At 44.1% G+C, this 23,922-nt stretch overlaps 1 long non-coding RNA gene across 1 annotated transcript in view; it reads left to right on the top strand.

The window, feature by feature from the left end:
* Positions 1-22,608, top strand: part of LOC142814151 (uncharacterized) — a 49,190-nt gene extending 26,582 nt beyond the window's left edge. Inside the window, exon 3 of the long non-coding RNA XR_012894822.1 lies at positions 22,497-22,608. This is a non-coding gene — a long non-coding RNA (uncharacterized LOC142814151). The remainder of the gene's footprint in view (positions 1-22,496) is intronic.
* The last annotated feature ends 1,314 nt before the right edge of the window (positions 22,609-23,922 follow it).

The following is a 23,922-nucleotide window of genomic DNA, read 5'->3' as shown; positions in this document are numbered from 1 at the left end:
ACCTGACTTACCTACCACCGCGTCTGGCTTATGCCTGCTGGTTTATGGAAGTTTCCAGGCATTTCTTCGGCTCGCAACACAGCCAAAGCTGTGGGAAAGACGGAGATTTTCTCGTAGCTTCCGCGCCCCGTGACTCCTCGTTGCAGTGCCACGTCCCTTTCCTTCCAGATGTTTTTGAAGATGGCTATGTGTTAGATCAGAGAAGATTGCCGGTAGCCGGTTGGAGGGGCAGTGGAGGTGCACGCGTGGTGTCCTCCATGCTCGCTTCTTCATTGCGCCAGCTTCTGTCACGTTTGACCGGCGTCTGCTTTTCATGTACCCGTTTGAAACCGGGAGCGCATGCTTTCTTGGGCGCTCGTTTGTGCCAATGACCTGAAAGAGATAGAAGGAAAGAACAGTAGAGGGAGGACCAGAGAGAATGAATGCATAATAAGGATGTATAAGTTGATTAAGCGCCACAACACAGGTACCTAATTTTTTTCGCTTCAGCGCATTGTGCTTGTATGCTATTGGGAATTTCTCTGGTACATATTACTACCTAATTACCTTCTTTATTACCAACATATAACATGCCTGCAAAGCAATTAAAAAGAGTATTTTCCTAACTATAGTTCAGGCAGAATGGAGAGGAGAAGGAAGATCTTGGTTCATGAAAACAAGATCCCTGCGAGGCATGCAGGAAAGTACACCAGCCTTACACGGATGATAAGTATTAGTTTCGTAATATCGTGTCTACGCTATGACACTTCTGTTTTGCTGAAATCACAATGGTTTCTAAAGTTCAGTAAGTGGTGGCTTACAGTAACCAAACAGTACTTTGGTGATACTTTATGAGAAGCTGCTGCATGTGTTTTGTGGTCGGTCTGTCTGAGGCTGCCAACGAAGAGACAATCCTGTTCATTTTACCTATGAAGGCGAAACCTTTAGACGCTTCATCAAATGCTATAAATGACCGTCGGTGTCGGCGGTCTTCTCGTCAGCACGAGTGATGCAAAAGATCAGCATAAACTTACCCAATGACATCATCATGAGAATACATTATGGGATTATGGCGTTATCAACTCGTCGCGATATCGTCACATGACGCAATAGCATCAGATCTTCGCTTGTTCGAAGGTGGACCTATTTCCGAAACTGCCGAACCACGTAAGATGCAGAAAGCTTTCGATAGACGCCTCTTCTGTAACATATTATGCAAAAATAAAGATTGATCGATTAATTGATAACCCCTCCGTCCAGAGCAGCGCAAAGGGATGTGAGGTCAGGGGTGCAGAAAGCTTTCGGTGGGCAGAATTAGCACAATCTACAGAGAAAATGAAGAAGATCAAGAAGAGTATGAAGATTATGATGAATATGATGAAAAATAAAATTGTGAAGAAGATCTAAACTTTCATAGCAAATCCGGGTTCTTTCTGTTGTTGTAGAAACCAACTCTCACCACTCGGTGCCGTTCGAGATGCACCAGCCAAGATGGTATAGCAAAGTGGGAGACGAAACGTGTTGCCGCTATTCCAATAGCGGAGATTGACTTCCTGGTAGCTTTAAGACGAAGCAGAAACACTGAAGAAGTTCTAGTAGGCTGAGAAAAACTTATGTAAACAGACTGTACAAAAGTTACATATGTACGAACAGCAACGTTACAAAAAAAAAAAACACTTTGAAAATGAATCGTCTTCTGTAGGGCGACCCTACAGGATTCGGCAGAGCGATAGTGCCTGACACCTCAAGCCCGGTTCCGAACACTTGGCGGAGCTCTGGGGCCTCTTCTTATGTTCTCGTTGCTCCGCCCTTACACAACTCTCGGTGAATTGTCGCCTGTTTGTACTCTGATAGAACAGTACACTTGATCGATCAAAAACCCGCCATGAAGGTGCGACCTTCTGCACGTCAGGGCCCGTGCCCTCTCCACAAATAACACAACAACCAAAATGTAAATAAAACAAAAGTAGATGTCATATAGGCTTGGGTAAGCTCCGCGGTGCGCAATTATCTAGACTGAGCTACAGGTATACTGGGGATTGCGGCCGTAGGCCGGCTTCCCTGTAACACGTCAACATCTTAACGACGGGCCAATAATATATCTGTTCCCTGTGCGCTGTAAGAAAAACAGCTACCTGACCGCACGTTGTTCTACTTATGAGCTCATTTGTCAGAATAAATGCGGCAGCAGTCGAAGACATGCCAATTCAACAACTGGCCCTCCAGGCACCGACCTGTCGCGAGCCCGCCCGCTTCCGAGAGCTACCTCACCGGACCGGAACAAAAGATTCATGGCAATCACTGTGGTTTCGCAATGCGCGCCACCGCTTTTGCAGGCGCGCAAACAGTACACGGCCGTGACATAAGCCGAACTGATGTGAGGAGTCGCCGCGGTGCGCTGGGTTTCGGAAGAGGCTCATCGATGCATCGGCTGCCAGTGCAGTGAGGCAATTAGGGTGCTGTCACAATGACGTTTATGATACCACCCCTTTTGTTGCCCACGTGGTGGTTGGTTTCTTTTTCCCGAGTTAACAGGAACTCGAAACGCTCACTGGTCTCCGGCGCAGGTCAACTACGTGGGGTGCCATGCTGGTGCCATACTGTCTGCCTCTACGGCAAATCTGGTCAGTCACGCTTCAACCACGTGCCACGAAAGCAATGCTGCCTGCCATGGGCTGACATGCCTACCTTAGCTTACGACACAAAGTAAATAAAAGCAAACTAAAACTGTCGCGCAACCTACGCAGCCACGCAACCTTAGCGCGGTCCTACACTCCCCATCTTAGACTTCGCAACTACTTGTTTACAATGTTGCCGAAGTAAACACAACTAAAAGCGGACTGCGCTCAACCAGTGGGTGTAAGGACCGTTCTACGCGCTTCCCGCACAACCGCAACGCATGTGCCGGAACACCTGTTACATCCAAGTAGAAGGTGAAAGAGCGTCGCCAATTGGTTTATATGTCAACCGCTTGCGTGCAGTAGGGGTCTCGGCACGTCAGTTGCGGCTGTGCGGAAAGTGCGTGGAACGGCCCTAAGGCGGGTTAACCATCCTAGCTGAACTGCCGGGCAGAAGCGTCGCCTCCACCACGTAGTGGTCACGCTGCACCTGGCCGGCAGCAGCATGCGCAAATGCTATCCTACAAAGGAAGCGTGCAAAATGCCCCAGTTATTTTTTTTTTTTGGTGCACAGAAAAGAAAAAGAAAACAACGAACTAAACCAGACTACAGCGCCAGCTGACATCATAAAGCTAATTAGTGAGCTGCCCCTCTCTTTAAATACAGCAAGCCTATGCAAAACATCATGCAGCTTAAAAGTGTTTCAGCTTGGGCTAGTTGGTATGATATGACGATAGTTATAGCGTGAAAACAGAACGACGACACAGTGTGTCCTTCTTGTCTCTGTGTCGTCGTTCTGTCCTCGCACTGTAACTATAGTCATATCATGCAGCTGTTGCGTGACATCTAGTAGACCTTAACCAACATGTCAGAGCTGCTCGCACACGCCTGCTCGCCACACGCCTGCTCGCCAAACTTTTACAATGCATGCGACATCTGACACCAATGTAAGGATTGGTGTCAGATGCCCCCCCCCCCCCCCCATTCTTCACCCTGGTCGCGCTCGAGCAGCAACATGCACAGCTGTTCAATAACGCTGTAAGGGTGAAATGGCAAAACGTCTGGCACTGCAGCTCCGAGCCATCATCTACTTGACGCCAACCAAATGACACCTGGTGGTGAACAAAATCATTGGTCTCCAGTGTCAAATGTGGCAATGCAAAATTGAATGGAAATAATGTGACCGTGGGTTGCATTCGCGTGCGCGCCCGTCAACCCAACAAGGTGCTTACTCGGAGCGTATATAGCCGTAGCTGCTCGTCTACCCGCGGCTGTCATCAACGCCCTAAGACAGCGTACTCAGTTTAACACTTTCCTTGAGAACTATCACTGCCATGGCGGTGGTGTACCACGAGTCTGTGTTTGCGCACTGGCACTCTACCGGATTTGAACCCAGCCGAACAGCTTGAAACGCCTGTCTTTCGTTGGGTGCCGGTACTGTGATATTCTCACTTGGCAGCTCAACCAATTGAGCTACGGCAATTCACCGGCAATGCATCGGCGACCCCCTACACGGAGATTCCATAGCAAGTTCTCTGCCAACAACTGCCACCACAGCAAAAGATTCCTAGCTACCCCCGCCCAGCTGCCATTCTTCTCCGCGCAGTAATCGCTCATTCTCTGAGTTGAACGATCCGCATCTGACGAGTTCTGATACCACGACATCCTCCCTGAGAGACTCGACAGACTCCGCCACGGCATTTGGACCGACCACGCACGTCGTCTCCTGACCGGCGTCTTGGGACTCTGCCACGGGTCTTAATTGAACTACCTGGACGCTTGGTGACGATGCCGTGACCTTCAGCCCGTCGCCGCAAGGGCTAATGTGTAGCGGACACGTGAGTGGCCCTACTCCTTGCAATTTGGTCCCCAAGTCAGCATCCGGATGTTGCTTAGGAAAGTCAGTATCGCACTGACTTTCCTAATTCGATCGGAGGTCACCCTCAGCTACGCCGTTAACCTCCATGACCTGTGTTGGGATCAAATCCTGGCTGTGGCGGCTGCTGTTTCGATGGAGGCGGAAATGTTGTAGGCCCGTGTACTCAGATTTGGGTGCACGTAAAGAACCCCAGGTGGTCAAAATTTCCGGAGCCCTCCACTACGGCGGCTCCCATAATCATATGGTGGTTTTGAAACGTTAAAACCCACATGTCAATTAATAAAGTTCGTTGCTAAAAAAAGTGTGCACTTCCCGCTTTGAAGAGGCTGTGTGTGATCTTGCGAAGCAATCGTGCGCACTTAAAGCATGCCTTTTATGTACGATGCGTTTCAGCAAGTCATGCAGATTTATCCCATACCACAATCTCGCGCTGTTCTACTTCATGTTTTGGGATGAACCAACTGCAAACGAAAGCTCAATTCTGTGCACGACCTTGGGTTCAGAAGCAACTGGCTGTGGTCATAAATCACTGCGATACGACCGCAGCACCAGAATGACAAAGTACCAAGCCTCTATTGAAGCGAGGGGTGATGGATGGTGGGTTGCTGTATGAAGTCCTCACGTAAACGTTTGCTAATGTACGACAGTGAACAAAGTTCATGTTTACAAGTGAATTCAATGAACGAGGTCAACACGCATGCGCGTAAGCCATCTGTCCTCGGGCAGTGTATGAATGAACTGCAAGTTCGCAGTAAAAGTGGCACTGATGTTTATCCGCTCATGTTTAAAGGATGTTTTTCATAAGGATTGAAACATACTATGCACTGAAGGCTAAGTAGTACTTAATAATCTTAATACTCTTTCGGCATACTATAGTTTACAGAACATTGTGTTGGTATGCAAGTTTCTGAAAATTATTGCTACTTTAAAAGCATTATGATAGAAGAGAACCTCGTATGTTCTCCTATATAGCAATGAAACATTCTTTAAACACAGTGGTTCAGTGTAGCCAACGTTACGAGAAGTGGTCTTGTCTGATTAGAACTTATTGACACAGGCTTGTTTATGAACTAGTAACTGTGACTTCCATGTGAAATATAGGTAAAATATGACCGCTTGTCTAAACCTGGCCTACAGCACCACCACGTGTTAAATTTTTTTTTATCTCCCCTTGCTTACAACTTCCCCTGAACTTTTCCCGGACAAAACCGAGAGGCAGTGACTCTATAGGCGAGGGCCGACAACCTCTACAACGACCACCATCACCGCAACAACAACAACTCCAAAAATAGCGAGTTTGCAGGGTAAAGGCCTTCCGGTCTTCATTTATTTGAAGGCAACTGCTCCTTTCTCCGCGTGAACACGAGTGGTTTGGGTCTAGTTGCTGTTTATCTCTGTTCTTGCGACAATTACTGTCATTTGTTTTTCATTTTTAACTGTTCTGCATGAACCCTAACAAAAGTTGGCTCAGCACACGACACTGGGAAAATTATAACGGCCTCGCAGCGTTCTCATCATTCGGCGTTTTGTCTCCCATGTTTGCAGCCGTCGCCTTCTCAAAGTGTGTCACTTTGAGGAGGCAGTAAATTCTGCAATATTATCAGGCAAAAAAAAAAACAGTATCACAAATATCAGTCGATAGAAACATGGTCCAAAATCTGGGAGACATTGCCCGGCATTTTTTTCCAGAATACGTCCAAATTGAACTATGTATGTAACGCAACAGCATATTTTTATGCTGGAGCACTTTTTATTTTTTTATGGTGATGTGTTATCCATGCTGCTAAATTTGAAAACCAAACCATTACGTGGTCCTGATAATATACCAAACGTATTCCTACAATGACGCACGAGCCTCCAAGGTTGGCTTGGTGGTCCCTACGTGGGATTAGACAGGTGAGACGGGGTCTCCCCTGCATCTTCTTTGGACCAAAATTAAGTTTTAATCATCATCATATGCTTCATTTGTTGCAGAGTTTTTGGTTAATAATTTTCTGTGTTATCTTTGCAACTGCCCGGTGACTGTAGGAAAACCAAAACAGTGTCTATCTTTAAAAATAGAGACCCCTCTACAATAGGAAATTCCTGTCCTGTTTCACTGATTGCTCAACGTTGCGAACTTATCGAACACATTACAGCTACTAGTATATACACCTTCTTGCAAGACCTCTTCATTTTGAACAAATTTCAACATAGCTTTCGTAAAGAATTATTAACCGTATTTCCACTCGTAGCAATGTTTTATTCCCTTGCATTAACTCTCAACAGACAGGGTAAAATATACGTGCTCTTCTTACACAAAGAGAGAGAGAGAGAGAGAAAGATAAAGGAAAGGCAGAGAGGTTAACTAGAAGAGGACTCCGGTTTGCTTGTTTGTGCTTGGGAAGGGGAAAGAGGGGCGTAAAAGAATGAAACAGAAATAGAAGGGTTTGTGAAAGTAGGGAAGAACAGGTAGTGACTGGAAACAGTCCCAGCTGGTCACTAAGTATGGTTGCTTGCAGGAGCCCCAGCGACGCCTTCAGAGCAGCTCGTGATGCAGACCGGGTATCAGGGCTCCAGGATTTTCGTTCTCTCTCAGGGGGCGGTTGTCCTGCTGTCCTAGGGAGGCTGAGAGGGTCGCTTTTGCACAACTAAAGGAGGTGCTGTCAAACAGAGAAGCTGTGCGACTGTTTAGCTGCATCCGCTTATTTCAAATAACGGGCTGTCAGTCATTCCGACAAGAAATAAATAGGCATTTGATAAGGCCACTCCAAGCCATGTGCACTAACGGGCCAGCAAGGTAGTGTCACGTGCGTGATAGGCTGAGTGGGAGACGTAGCTGGAAATGAGGGTCCAAAGTACGAAGCCGTGCTCCCGTGAAAGTCAATGAATGCCATGAGTATGGCATTCATCGACAGACTAAAGTAAAAAAAAGTAAAAAAAAACGTAATAAAATAAATAAATGAATAAACAAAATACAGCCTCATATTTGGCTGCAATGAGAAAACTCATTTCACTAAGCAGAAGACGTGCGTATTAGAACAAATATTAAAACGGAACTATAAGCAGTCAGAAAAATATCGAGGAAGACAATTGATGCAGGCAAGTCCTTTCCAAAAGATTATCTACCGAGGTTAGAGCTGCGCGCAAAAGCTTAGAAAAACGTAAGTAACTACGCGCATCTTCAGGTTGTTGGAATCGCGTATCTCATGTAGCGCCTACTGGAACGAGATCTGCCTGTTAGAACGAAATTTCGACTAGTATTTAAGAAGCAACGACCCGTTCTCCTCATAGCACTCAACAAATTCGGAATCGGAGGAACGTTTATCTGTAATGAATTCTGACAGAAGTCAAGAGAGGGCTCGCCATGTAAACCACAAATACGAAGAAATTAGAGAGGACTGTGAAATATGTTTTACTCTATTTTTTTATCTTTCAGCGTACGTTGTCTTGATAATTCAGTCCTCACACTTCACAAGTTGAGCACTGGAAGTGAAGGCGCCGTGAGTGTAGCGCAGGCGAATGATTACGCGTGAAATATATTCAATCACAAAAGAAAGAGTACGCGTGCGCTCGCATGTGCGTACATTTTTGAAAGTGACGACTGCACTCCATGCTGTCGCCTTGTTCCTGGGCTCGACTTTAATTACCTGTCACCAGGATATCACTGTCAATTTTCAGTTATAAAGTACTGCGTGGATTTTTGTGTAGCTTCTGCAGGTTTTTTTAACTTCTATTTCTTTTAATCACCGCTGTTTCTATCCTTCTGTGATGGTAAACCTTCGTTGCGTGTTTCCCAGCTCTTGGTGGGCAAAAACAAACTAACGAAAACAGGAAAGCTGTGCTTACTTTTTTGAAGTCAATTAAGAAATGACTTTTTGCTCTTTCTAGTTTATTAGCAGCTTTGGAGACTTCTGTATTGATTGATCACCACTAGCTACCACTACCCTTAATTAAAGGCCTGTTAAAGATATGCGTCTGCGTAAAATACTAAAAACTAAGTTGCGTTTCATGTTGGCACCTCTTCGCGTATCTGCCTCATTTTTTTGTTCCTAACTACACACCGTGGTGGTTTAGTGAGTATGGTGCTTATCTGCTGACTCGAAACTTGCGGAATCAAATGCCGGTGGCTGCAACCACATTTTGATGAAGGCAAAATTCTACAGGCCTCCGGGCTTACGTTTAGGTGCAGGCTAGTGTTCACACGTTACCGAAATTTCCGTAGCCCTCTGCTACGGCGTCTCTCATAGGCATACCATGATTTCAGGACGTGAAACATCGGCGATTAGTTGTTATTACCGCCCGCCTTTTTTTAGTGAAATAATGCAAGCGATAAGACATATCCTAGAAGCCATGTTACAGCTTAATGAATTGCACTTTTTGTGCGATGCCATCATATTGTCGCCCACTATAGAATAGCTTAAGTACCACTTCTGACACTACGTTATGGTGCATCGGAACCATCGCAACTTGAACGATTTCGGCAGAGGAGTGTTCCTCCCTCCTTTCGTCAGCAGTCTCCTAGATTCTGAGTGGCTAATGGTTGGTACGCAGCCGATTCCCAGAATGAATGGCATGGGACGAGCTCATTTTGTTCGCACGGTATACAATGTCCTTTTTTACTGTTTTTGTTACTTCTTTAATTGCGCTTCGTGGAACTATGAAGGCCAATCGTTCAACAAAAGATATGCACTCAGTAAACTCTACCATCTGCATGCAAATACAAATGTATGGAGAGTAGTGTTTTTTTTTTAGCTTCGCGCAGACAATAGCACGTGTCTCAGCTGTTGACCTCCTTCGAGCCAGTACAGTTCGAATCAGCAATTACCGTTTCTTTATATATTGTGGCTCGTGGTGCTCACACCATAAATTATCGCAGATTCCTGTGTACTTGTTTGTACAAACGGCTGTCAGCGCCAGCAGACGCCTTCTACACTTCTGCTTTTTGTTAACATCGCGACGAAGTCGTGGGTAAGAAAGCAGCTGAGGAGTCACATTTTTTCGCGTTAATCTCACAAAAGCAAACACAAAGACGCGCAGGTGCACTGCTATTCTTAAGACTTAAGGCATACGAACCTAAATAAACACGAAATTTGACAATCTACGTTGGCGTCCAGTATCAGGAACGTCGGTAGCGTCAGCGTCTTGCGCCTTCAAAGACAAATGATCTAAGAAATCACCATCACGTGATGACGTCCTTATATGACATCACGATGACGCCAAAAAGGCCAAAAGTTGTGACGTTATTATGAAATCGCTGTAACGTCAGTCGCAGTAGCGGCACAGCAATGTGATAGTGACCATGTTAAGCGACATCACGTAATCATCACGTAATCATCACATAAAATCGTAGCTTGGTTCACAACATGAAGGAAGAAGAACTGCTGCTGCTACTACGTTTTTCAAGCGTTGTATGTGCTCGGAGCATTCAACGTAATGTAGACGCACGCAATTAGCTGCATTAAAGGTCCTTGCCTGATTGGGGCTTCTGCTTGAAGCGTACGAGTCGCCTTCACTTGTAAAACGGCTAAGAGTGAAAACTTTGCAAAAATTGTCTTGCCTTTGCGTGCAGCAATTTGAGGGGACATGAGTACAAAATATATGATATGATATGTGGGGTTTAACGTCCCAAAACTATCATACGATAATGAGAGACGCCTTAGTGGAATGCTCCGGAAATTTTGACCACCTGGGGTTCCTTAACATGAAGACAAATCTCAGCACACGGGCCAACAACATTTCCGCCTCCATCAGAAATGCGGCCGCCGCAGCCGGGATTCAATCCCGCTACCTGCGGGTCAGCAGCCGAGCGCCTTAGCCACTAGACAACCACGGTGGGCCATGAGTACAAATCCTATTGCACGACTTCCTTGCTTGGAAAGAAGAAAACAAGTGTGTGTTTCGGGAGCAGTAGCCGGATAACACGCTGGAAACTTAATTAGCTTGAAAAAATAACAAGGGCAAAGTGCACTGCTTATTTTTCTTCCTTCAGCATTTTGAAGGAAGAAAAATATATAGCTGCGTCTCTATGCGCGACAAGAGACGCAGCAATACGTTGGCCTCGCGATTATCAGCCCATACGCACTACACGTCGATACGCTTTACGTATACATATACGCAGACAAGTGCGGACTGTGCGTACTGAGCCTCTCTGAGCTCCTAACATGGCAGTATGCACATGACGGCCGCCAGATGGCAGCAATTCTCCATAAGGTCTATAGCGTGGAAGCCCTGTGCCTGCATTTCGGACAACCTTTGCGCGTTTGTGCGTATTCGTTGTCCGATTCATCAGACATGTTGCAAAGGGCAGGGTAAGGTTTAAACTAAACTATGGTGAGAGTCTGTCTGAGTCGCGTGTAACAGTATATTACAAAATACTGAATATGCAAAATGCCTCAAAGCTTGGTCATTTATTATTGTTGTACTTTTTTTCTTCGTTGAACGCCGATCAACTGCACGTAGTGCGAAGAGGGTAATATTTGGGGCCAATTTATGGCGTCGTTTTGTTATCTTTGCCTCCCAATGTGTCTCAGTGAATTCTGCTTAGGAGAGGCCCCTCTGCTTCATCGCTTACGGCGAGAATGGCATTGAGGAAATCCTATTTCTTTCGCACTGAAATAGTGGATATCGCTCCTTGCGATATTTGCCATCATGACAAGATGGTACAAAACATCCTCAGTCATTGCCTGGTATACTCAGCCACACACACACACACACACACATGCCACTGCCTGGTGTGTGTGTGTGTTATGTGCTTTCTTTCACTCTTTTTCTTCGTCTTTCAATCTGCCTTGTCACGATCTCACGTGTAGGGTAGCAGACCTGCTGCCTATAAGTGGTTAACCTTCCTGCCTTTCATTCTCTATTTCTTTTTTCTTCTACTACTACTCAATTCGTGTTACCTGCGCGAAACCTAATTCCCCCTTTGAATTATTTGGCAATTCAACGGAAATAGCCCGGCTTGAATAATACACTACGCCTGCCCCAATCAATTATCAATTCCACCGTAGTCCAGAAGAGGTGACGGAAGAGTCATTTGATGGCGGTGTAGAGGAAATTACAGTCAGAATCGTCCCGCACAGCGCCTCAGATATTCAGCTGACATTCGCTACTATGGCCATCGACAGAAGCTGTCTGCGTTGCGCACAACTCTTCCTATACTTGCCGATTGTCTTAGTCTGGCCTCTACGGCGTTCAGAAAAAGCCGAAGGCCCATCGTCTGTGTCTGGCATTCGTAATGCGGCCTGGGTATTGCTTGGCCTACTTTACGCTCAATTCGCTCGCTCCATCATGGGAATGAGCGTTGTCGGGCTGCATGGTGTCCCTGCTTCCGTTTGTCATTTTGAATATTCTAAGCACGTTCATCTTTAGTGATGGCTGCCTTCACGCTTCCAAACTTCCTGTCATCATTATAAACAAAAATAATGAAGACCGGAGGTTCTTTAGAAGGCTATCGTAGCTTGCGTAAAAAACAAAATGTACGGCGTTGCTTACAGTAGTGGGAGCCTTTGGAGAAGAAATGTTTTCGGTGAATGCGAAATCAGATTAGGCTGGCATACACTTCCACACAAACTTCATCAAGCAATACAAATTCTGTTATCAAAAATAAATTACCATATAAATGTGCACAGGCGGACACTTGGGCGAAGTTTTCTGCAAAGAATGAGCCCTATACATCATCACGTGTATATTCCCCATCTGTAAGCGACACTTTAACGCTGCGCGTTTCAGTGGGGATACTCTGGTTGTCGTGGTCGTCCATTCACAACTCCATTTACGCGTCGCTTCACTGGATAACGAACCAATTACTCTCCCAGAGGGTAGGACAACTCAGACTCTACGTTTCAGTATAGCAGAGTGGAGGGCCATGAGCGAGACGCAGTGGTTTGGTATTTCTGAATAAGCGGTGCGCACAAGTGAATACTGGGCAAATACACCGGCTTTCAGGGCTTGATAGCCGGAGCAAGCTTCACTGCATTTCTATCAGCTTGATTCATCTCTATCAGCGCTCTTCAACAGTCGTTCCATCGCCGAGTTGTAACTTGTGCGTTTGTGAGAGATAAAGAAGGAAAGTAGTTCATGCATTCAACTTTCTGGTGCGACGACTTGGTTACTGATACGATGCTCTTTTTCTTTGGAGTCTAGTACAAAATACAAGGTATACGAATGAGAAGCCACAAACTAAAGTATACGCGCGCGCGCGCGCGCGTGTGTGTGTGTGTGTGTGTGTGTGTGTGTGTGTGTGTGTGTGTGTGTGTGTGTGTGTGTGTGTGTGTGTGTGTGTGTGTGTGTGTGTGTGTGTGTGTGTGTGTGTGTGTGTGTGTGTGTGTGTGTGTGTGTGTGTGTGTGTGTGTGTGTTCACTTTCCCAGGAGCCACATTCCACGTAACTCGCTCCATTTGCTTTTACTTAGAGTCACGTTTGATCAAATCCATGTGTTATTGCAACGAGCGACATCTTCAAAGTCACAACCGGCCATCTACATATGCGAATAGGTGCATATTTATACCTAGGTGGGGAGTAGTCTTCCATTTGTTCGCTCACATATCTGTTGATCTAGGTGACGCAGAACAGTACACAACCGTGCCATTTGCCAGTTATCTGGCGTGAACGGCATATTGCCGAATGTGATTAGTGCGTGTTTTTGTAGAAAAAGCGGTCATATTACCGCTACATGTAGTCTCAGTTCAGGTAGAAGAGATTGTAAAATGTATACTGCTACACACTGTGTCTAAGCACAAAAAGGAAAAAGCAAAAAAAAAAAAAACTGGTCCAGTTAAACTGGTTTTCACAATAAGCTGCAGGAGCTAGCTACTGTATACAGCACAGTTTGAAACGCCATGCTAAGACATCACATCAGATTATGGGTATTACCACGTATTACCACTTCCAAGACCAAATCAACGCTTATCTAATCAGTGAAAGCAAATATCCGCAGCACCAAACACAATATTTTGCGTGATCTCAGAAATATTTTTGAAGTACATTTGACAGAATGCTATTTTTCATTCTTTTGCCTCCATTTTGGCATATCTTTGGTTGAACCAAACAGTCCATTTCATAAAATGTAATACGAGTATCTAAAGCCAGCATCAGCAGCGCTCTTTGCAACGCCCACTTCAAAGGGAAGAAGACGCACGACACGCATGTGTATGAGCCGTGACAGGAGGCTTTCCGCAAAGCTCATGAAGAGATGTGCACATCCAGAGTGCTTCACTGCAGCAGAAACTCGTGATAGCCTCTTTGTATGGATGGTTGTGCCGCCCCTCTCCGCCGGCGGTGCTCGCAACCCTCCCAATCTCTAAACTAGTTTAGTGCAAGAGTGAGAGAGAAAACGTTGTTTGGATCGACCTATGCGGGTGTGTGCTATTATTAGCATGCATACGGTATCGACGGGAGTATAGCAACAGAGATCGGACACGAACACCTAGTTCCGCTTTCCTTATTACCGATGTAAACCTGAAAAGTATGGGAAACAGATTAATAGTGATGTGATTAAATAAGCACAGATTTTGATAACGTAATAAACCTGAGGCACGCGAATGGCCTGAAAGGAAGACGATGGGTGTATGTAAATTTGGGAGGTTTCGTTATTTGACACCTCAACGAGATCACACTCACTCACTGAGACAGCTAAGCTCATTTCTTACCATCAATAGCTGATAATCTGGCTTCATTCAGCTTCGGTCAATCCTACATCACCGCCGAGAATAGCCATGTTAGCCTTCCAAATCTGGCCAAAGTAATTGTACACAGCGGAGCTGGAAGTCGGAGAGAACGCGTACGGCGAGTTGTGTAAGCTACGCATTACGCAAAATATCCTACAAAAAGGTGGAAGAAATTTTAAAAATGCCGAACATGTATTAGCGCCCCCGCGATTTCCGCTTCCCTGTTACAAACGCCAGTCTGAAACTTCATTGTCATTAGGACCGAATAAAAGAAAAAGCGTACCAAACGTCACGCACACAACGTACTTCATTTCCCGATGAATGCGCTGCAGTGAGTGGCAACTAGCGAATGGAACGTTTCTTTGCCGTCCTGACGTTAGCCTAAAAAAAGCTATCATATTCATACAAAGTAATACTCCAAATGTGAACCAATGTGGAGATGCTGGAGTAACCTCGGTCTTAGCAGAAACTGTTTGCGACGCCAAAAACGGCCTCATCACAAGTGGCACTTAGTGGCTTGGAAGAAATCTCAATGGTTACAAATGACACTTCATTTCCTCGATTCATTTTATTTTAGATGGTGAATCATTATATGTTCCTCTGGCGAACCACTTCCCTTAAAGCAAAATTCGACGCACTCTAACGACGAATGTAGGTCGCCCTCTCATTCGAGAAAACGGGGGTTAAAAAAAAACTATGCCAAATAACGACTGCCGCGGGCGATGCTCGTCAAAATAACGAGCGTCTTTGTGAACTTCGTTCCCGAATCGACTCTGGCAATGTTTGAAACCAGAAACTGGGGACCGTGTGTGCGTCTCAGCGGGAAACTAGAGTAAAGCCCGGAGGCATGTGGAATAAATCTAGGCTGCCTCCCACAGCACACCGTAATAAAGGCAGCGCACGTTCAGAAAGGACGTCGGTCTCACGGTGACTGCGAAAATGTGCAAGTCAGCGATGACAAATCTCGGTGCCTTTCACTACAGAAAATAACTTGAAAAATGATTGAGTGTGTTTATTTGATTAGGTAAATTTCGCGTCATATAATTTTCGATGAGCATCGGGAGCGGTGGCAAATCAATACAAGTAGCACAACAAAAATCTCCAGTCGAACTCATAAAGACTCTGGCTCAAAAAAAAAAACTGTGTTTCCTGCTGGTGGACTAACACAACCAAAGATCATAGAATTCCTGTTGTCGTGTACATTTCCGCAGCGCTCATTTTGAGCGTTATCCATACGCAGGTATGCGCTAATCTTTTTTTTTCCAAGCCCAGTCAAGTCAAGTTTGTTTCCAACAACATCAAGTCGGTGGTCCTTAGGCGAAAAGATGTCGGAGACATCTCGAGAGAGCCCCGGAACCGTTCAAGAGCGGCAGGCATTTTACAAAAATATCGCGTAATTCACTGTACATGCATAGGCAAAATAAAAGTTTAGTTCTTTTTCCTTTCAGTGAACAAAATAAACACACAATTTCACATGGGTCACAAATATTGTACGCACATGAGCAAAATCAGCAATTTTTATACAAATGAAGAACACGTGAAAAAACATAACATAAGATAGCTAGTGCTATTTGTGCAGTTTCTATATCTGTAAAGCTAGTGCTATTTGAGCCGTTTCTATATCTGAATAACTAAGACTCTTAACTTTCTTCAATCGAATGTAGCTTGGCCGTGGCCTATGCCTGCAGTGGCAAAAGTTTATGAATGCTTGAACTTATCAATAAGTGCATCTGAATTCAACAAATGAGTAGCTCTACTCTGCAGAAAAAGCGTATCGATCTTCTTCTAGGTTTCCAGAAGTCTGTTGTAGAAATCACACAGTCAGGTGTTCCTGTCGCTTTTGCAGCCCCAAAACAAATGTGGAGCACGTTCAGCATGATATCAACTCCTTCTAAGACGTCAATGTAGTTGAAAGGTTGAAAATTGGATGTGTATAAGTTGGATGAAATGCATTAACAGAAGAATATTTGCGAGCTGCAGCAATGCTGCATATACACAGACAAGGTGGTTGCCAGAACAAAGCACGTCCTTTTCGCGGAATATAAACTTTTTTTTTCTCTACATCATCTTTACGCTCGTACGTACTCATAACCTTGATTCCGTCCTGTGCGATTTCATGGCCGGGCTTTGTTAAGCTGTCAAATAATGACTGATTTCCAAGACGATTGTGTATAGTCAGGGATAAGCTAACGCTTGCCTCGTCTAGTCTTCAGCTATAGCGACGGTCTCTTGACTCACATTCGGCTACACTTTTGTGTCAATCGTATTGCTGCGTCCCTAATTTTACTCATTCGTTAACAATGGTCGTAATTCTCGGAAATGCGCCAGCTTGCAATGCGGCAGTTGCACTCAGACGCCGAGTCTTCTGCGGAAGCACGCGGCGCTTTCATTACTCCGTAAAATCTACTAGTGAAACGCTCGCCTATGGGGGTCTCACTGTTGCCGTTGGCATTACTTTTATTGCTTTTATATATTCCATTGCTCTTTTTTTTCCAGTAAGTTTCAACACACGGCCATTTAATATTGCGGGGCAAAGATATTAAGCGGATATTTCTGTACAGTGTTCGCGGAGTTGACAAAGACTTGTCTTCAAATTTATTTTCGCTATCAAGCATGTCAGAACCAAAACGTGTCACTGGTGCTCCGGATTTGCTTTGACGCGTAGTAATCCTGCCTTACAGTGCTATTACTGATTTGAGACTTCTCGGAGAATCTTTTAAGCCGATGATTCGGTTCGTAAGAGATTTGTTTGTGTGCCGTATTATCTCCAAAGGCTACGCGGTTGTTATTGACACTTCTTATTGTTTGAAACACCGTCTGTGTGTGCATGAGACAGTTCAAGTATTGCGCAAGAAGTCCTATATTTCCTAGTCGTTTGGACTGCAACCTGGTAACTTTAATCAAACAGGACTCCTTGTGTGTACACTCAGAAACGACACACACACAGAGAGAGGTAAACATTATTAATTATTTTTTTTTCAGAGTCCATGTATACGGTAAAGTTATCACGAGCCGTGGCTTCAGATGCCACCACGAAGCGACGTCTTCATTCTCTCTTGTTGAAGTCGCGTGCTCTCAGAGAGTGCTACAACGGCACCTTATCACGTGACGTCACATGACGTCACGCCATAATGGACGAGTTCATGAAAGTTTGCGATCTGCGACTGCTGAAAGCTATGGCGGAGAGTTAGTTATGAGAGCTTCCTTTTGGAACAATTCTCTCCCCATAGTTAACGAAGTCCATTTGCACGCATACCTACCCCATTATGTGAATAGGTGTCATATAGCCATGATTTACAGCCGCCAGGCTCTTTTGTCTAAACTGCATGTCTGCCTCATGAAGTAGTGGTTACGTTGCACGGCTGGTGACGCGAAGGTCGCGGCTTAAATTTTTCTGCGGCGGCCGCATTTTAGATGGAGGTGAAGGGTTAGAGACCCATGTACTGTGCGATGTGAGTACCCCTTGAAAAAACACCAGAAGGCCAAAGATTACTGAGACCTCCATTACAGCGTGCGTCGTAATCGTAGCATATCTTTGCACTGATATATTACCATTGTCCTGAACAGCACACGTAGGCCAGTGTGATGTGCCAGCATTCTGCTTTTGAGGCTATGGTAATCGCGGGCATTAGCGAACTTAATTCGTTGCTAAACCATTCCGTGAGTATCCAGGCTATGTCAGCGCAATACAATGCAGACGCAGAGCTCGCATTCAGCGAATTGTAGTATTGCTCTTTTACTTTCAGCAAGTATTGAAGACCAATTTGAAAAGCAAGAACTGTTTTAGTGATTGCCTGAACAGCGTGTGAATAAAGCATTTATTGCAAAATAAGTTTTGAAATATATCATTTTCAGTAGTTTCCGGCGCGGTGTTTGGGAGAGAGATATGGGTGCCTAAACAGATTGGGAGTTGTTGTTTTACCGATGCTTTTACAAACTGATGCGAAAGTTTTGAGCAAAGATTAACAATTTTCGGTCCGAAGCTGTAGCATTTACATACGTTTCGCGAGTGGAGGATGGAAAGGCAAGTTAAATATTACCAGCCTTACATTCAGGCTGCACATACAGTTTTTTTTATAACTCATGGTCACACTTGTACTTTTTGTTTTTGAGGTTGTGCGAAACAGCATTCGTTACGTTGTACCGTGCCACCTAAGTACTTTCTCGGTCAATAATGATAACAGGAAAGAATAATCTGAAAACGAATTTACATCATTCACCTTTAATTATGTGATTGTTTTCGGGAAAGCCTGAGAGGGGACTCCTAACGAATAAACTTGGAAGCATATTTCCGCCATATATGAAATGGACTGCGCAACTGAATACTGATCATAACTAAGAACATAATGATGACTGATATGTAGTGTTTAACATCTTGAAACCACCACATGATTATGAGAGAGCCGTAATGAAGGGCTCCGGAAATTTCAACCACCTGCGATTATTTAAATTCCTCCCAAATCTGAGCCCACGGGTCTACCGCATTTTCGCCTCCATCGAAAATGCAGCCACCGCAGTCAGGATTAGATCCCACAACCTGCGGCTTTGCAGCCGAGTACCTTAGCCACTATATTACCTGGGCAGTGCATAACTAAGAACATAATGTTTTGTTCGCGCGTTGGTAATTTTGAACAAAGGAACATCCCTGTAATGATAACGCTTTGCTTGTGAGTGTGAACGGTGCCACAAAACGGAAAGGCCGAACGTGAAATTTTAAATCCCTTGATACTTAAAGGCACTGAAGTTTAATCTGCACGAAAAACTTCTCCACTGCCTTAAGCGTGGCGTCAGTGAACAAGCACGTGAAATTGGAAAGCGGAGCAATTTGGCCGAGTTCTTTGATACTTAAGAAAGACGAATAATAAGTTCGGGCACAATGAAAGGAGAATATGAAAATGGGATGCTTTTTCAACTTGCGATAAAGTTTTTTGTAGGCGCGTAATGCTTCACGAAGTTTCTTCGCGCACGTAATCTGCTTAGAGTGAGAACGTGAAAGAACGAGAGATAACGCCTACTCTCATCAGGGAAGTGCTAAAAAGATTCTGCTCTTCAAAGCAGGTAGAGGTACGCTACAGGCTACCGCCAAATTTCACGGCTCGCTGTTTACGAACCTCATCATTTTCGCAATGCCGCATTCTTTTATAAACCCCACCGAGCCATGCATACTAATAAAAAATAGTCACGCATGTACGTTCTATAAAAAAAACATGGACCATGGCGTAATAAAAATACTAAAAAGAACACAACAGCTTGCATTTTTTGTTAGTTGTCAAAAATATTATAAATAAGACGGGACACTTCAGTGAAGCAACGAATGTGTTTTTAGATTGATAAAGTGCTTTCTGACAAATCTGTCATTAATTTCACCGTCGTAAGTTCAGTACCAGAGGATAAAATCAAGCTGAAAGTTGCATTTTTAAATGTCGAGGTGATAGCTGTCTGGTTGACGTCAGGTATTTCAAACGTCCATCTGTCCTTGCATCTATCTGTTTGTCTCTAAATGCGTCCATCTGTCTGCCCATCCGTCTGTTTGTGCATCTGTACATTCATCCCTTGCCCGTCCATCCGTCCGTGCGTCCGTCAGTTTTTTATACAAGTCGGCGACTTCAACGTAGACGTTATAGACCTTAGAACCTAGCTTGCCCATTCGTCATCATTAACTTCGCTGGCTTCGCCCTCTAGTCATCGTTCACTTCGTGAAGGTGCATGGACGTTTTTTTTTAGTTGGTGTCTTTTTGTGTTTTGCCCTCTGTTTACTTTCACAGTCTTCTCTTTCTTTCACTCTTTTTTTTCTCTCAGTTTTTTCTGTGACTTTTTTGTCCCTCTTTTCGTGGTCGTTATCCTACCGTCTATCGTTTTATCTCATCAACCATGAAAGCTCTCACGTACGTACCCAAGACCTTGTGCTTATCTCTCAAGACACCCCAATGTTACAATAAAAGTGAACAAGGGAACAAACATGTGGCAATTACTGATTGGGGGCCACACATTTCTGCTTCTCTTGTTAGCATTTTCGTACGAAGTGCTTAGGTGGTGATTGAGCGTATGCTAGTTCACGATGACGATCATTTCTCATCTAGGGCAAGCGTGAAAGCTCAATCATAACAGCTGTGCTGTACAAATAAACAATAACAACAATTAAATGCAAAGTCATGCAAAGTCATGCGCGTATCTCCCAAACAGTCTAACTCGGAACACGTCTACAATTTAAACTCAACGACCTTGGCGTATGTTGATACCGATACCTTGGCGTGCTTATTTTTAACACTCTCACGTGGTCGGATCACATCACACACTTAGTTGCTGACGCATCAAAGAAGCTTGGTTACATCCGAAGAACGTTATGCCTATCACCTCCTACAGTCCGTAAAATTGCGTACGTAACCTTTGTTCGTACGAAGCTCGAATACGCGTCGTCCATTTGGAGCCCTCACCAAACCTATCTGATTAATCTGTTGTAATCCGTTCAGAATAGGGCCGCCCGGTTCATTATGTCCAATTATGATCACTCATGAAGCATCACTTTTATAAAGGAGTCTTTAAACTTGCAGAATCTAGCTGACAGACGTATGCTTTCTCGACTTTGTTTATTTCACAAAATATACTATTGTTTTCCTCATTTGCATGGTACTCTTGCTTTCTTCCGCCCGCTATTCTCGCCGGTTATTTAATTCCAGAAGCCTCCAACGTCTTTTCGGTACGACCATCGCATTCAGTAAGTCATTTCTTCCTGTCGCCATCGAGGAATGGAATAACTTACCGGAAGCCATCGTCTCAGAGCGTGACTCGTGCGCATTCAAGTAACTACTAACAGCTCACTTAAACTTGGAAGCCCAATAAAACTCTTCCAATGTCACTGTATTTTGCGCTCTTGTATGTGTAAATTTTGTGCGCGCATGTTTTTATACTTGTATAAGTACATTTTCTGTGCGTCTGTTCTCGAATCCTGCAAAAGTATTGCTCGTGTGTTTGTACAACTTTCTATTTTTTGCCTTGTTTTTGTATTTAAAAAAATGTCACCCTCCTTATGTATTGCCCCTATGGGGCCCTTAAGGGTCAAATAAATGATGATGAACGGAAGTGCGTCAGTTGTCATTATAAATATAAAATGAACACCACAGCCTGTCAACATCGTCACAGCAAGCATGCTCGACAGCATAACCGAACTACACTCAGAGCGTGAATTTTCTCATATTGTTTGCTACGTTCTACGCCTCATATAAAGGTGTTATTGATTTTAGTTCATAAAATTTGTCCCCTAAATGGTTTTTGCGATTGGCCGACCACATTCACTAATAATGACTGAAATAACTTATTATGGTTTCTGATGCTACATAATGTCTCACACGGTGCCCGATCAGTATTAGATCTGAAAAGCAGGAATAGGTAGAAATAGATTGTGTATTAAAAAAAAACATTTGGTCAAGTAAACAAGATGGTACAGTCACATGTAGTGGTGGATAATGTGGTTGGTGCATTACTGTGGACAGCATTGAATGCGATAAACTGAAGTGAAAATCAAATATCAGAGGAAGATAAAACAAAGCCAAACGCAGTAAACACAAGCACAGTCCCGGAAAGGAGATGTTTGAGACACTTTTTGCTACAGCAGCCGAAGGTTGATATTCTAGTAAGGTTGCGCTTACGGAAGAGCTTTGAAAGCGCCCATGCATTCTGTGAGCCACGCTTCACTGAATGCAGATTGAAGGAAACTTCAAGTTTGTGGTTTGGGCAACGCAAAAAGCATAAAAGTCGAGGTTGTGACAGGAAGCTAAACAATTACGGACGTGCAGTGAGTTGGTGATGCTTGTTTTTTGAGTCAGGCACACAAAAAGGTAAAATGTACCGTGCAGTGATTGAAAGACAAAGGTTTCGTTTTTGCGTGCAACGATGGTTCAGTGCTTCGCCGTCAGAACTGCATAGCGAGGCTTTGCATGGCTTCCTGTGTGTGCGCGCGCTTGTGTGTGTGTGTGTGTGTGTGTGTGCGTGCGTGTGTGCGTGTGTGTGTGTGTGTGTGTGTGTGTGTGTGTGTTTGTCATTTCCCAACGTTATGTTTTGGTAATTCTTACTAACGGGAGCCATCATGCAGCAAGTTCTAACATACCATTGTTTTTACAACATTGACCATTCGTCTATAAACTCTACCAATCGTAAACATAAACTGAATACTCTACTCTATCTGTTTGTGATTCAGAAGTTAAAAGACTTTCAGGCGATCGTACATCATCTTAGTAAACATATATACCTTGTTTTGTTTTATTGAGTCGCTGGCTGTTGCATTTTATACCTCTTTCTGGCTTCTGGGATTTCAGAAACTAGTTCTGGAAGCATCTAATGCGTGTGCATGCAACATCATCTGCTATCTACCTTTCAGATTGATCTATTATTGTGAGAAGTCCTATCACGAATCACACACTGGCACCCAAGATTCCACTAATACGAAAAAATAGAAGCCAACCGACACGACAAGAATAAGCGAGAACGGGGAAGCACGAAATGTGAGTGGCACGAAACGAGAAATCCCGAGTGATTTATTGCGTTTGCCATCTGTTGCGCTGGCGAGACCAGTACGCTACCCATTGGTGATGCATTTTCACCTGGAAGCTTCCGAACTCGCACTTCTGCCTACCTAGAAACCCACTGATATAGCGCGGAAAGCGTGTCCCCGCAATCTCGCCAGGCAAAGCCCCTGTTACGGTACGTGCCGGCACGCGAAGAAAAAAGCGCGTTGCAACATATTTCTGATGTCCGAATATCTTATTTTCTCCGCATGCGAAAAAGCCCGGGAGACGTATTTCTCCTCCGAGTTAGTTCGCGGGAAAGTGGTGGACGCAAGTGCAAGAGTCCGGATCCACAATGTGTACAATCAGCGTGGTAGTTTTGACTATTTTTCTCATGGAACCGAAAAGTCCCATAACGTCACCCGCGGCGTTCTTGCGTGTCTCGAGCTCAGCGAAGTTCTCTCTCAAATCAAATCAAATTAAATAATGTTTTATCATTTTATAATACAATGCTCAAGGAGGGCATACAGAAGACGGTCCCGTTGTATACATGAAATGAAAACAAGTATTATTAGTAAACAGAATGTAAACAAGAGAAAAAAAAACAAGAGGCTGCAGAAATAATTACATGGTGAGAGAGAAATCAGTTAGACAAAAGAATGCCGCATAAGAAAAACTTCTTCAATTCATGGCGATATTTGCGCTTTTTAAAATTTTTATTACAGATGGTAATGTATTCGATAATGATATGGCCGCAAAGTTAACTGTCTGTTTGTAATAACTTGTTCACATTTTGGACAGATTGAAGTTTTCATGCTGCACGAAACGAGCAGGATTAATACTTAGCAAAGATGATCCAAGAATTAATGATAATGAGATTTGTTCATTGAAGAAAAATGGCGAGATTGAATTTCACAAGGGCGGCAAGATCTACAAGTTTATTTTCCTCTTGCACCTGTTTAACATTGTATAATGGGTGAACTAAACGTGAATTATCGAATTTTCTGGTTCCGTATGATTTGTAGTGGTTTTAGGGGAGTTGTGTATGTGTCACCCCATGAGATTGTGCAGTAATTGATGTGTGAGTGTACAAACGCGAAATGAAGTAAGAGCAAAACTGGACGCAAAAAAATGAACCTGTTGTGATGAAAATGCGTATTCCGTGAGATAACTTCTTTTTAGTATATGTTACATAATTGTGAAAATTCAAGTTAAGCTCACTATTAACCTCTAATTAAGTTAACGCATTTTCACTTGCCGATAATGCGTGGTTATTAACGAGAATGAGCGGAATGTACT

The sequence above is a fragment of the Rhipicephalus microplus genome, chromosome 4 (assembly GCF_043290135.1).
Source record: "Rhipicephalus microplus isolate Deutch F79 chromosome 4, USDA_Rmic, whole genome shotgun sequence".
NCBI lineage: Eukaryota > Metazoa > Arthropoda > Arachnida > Ixodida > Ixodidae > Rhipicephalus > Rhipicephalus microplus.
Note: the sequence above shows the minus strand (reverse complement) of the source record. Positions and strands in the feature narration are given on the sequence as shown.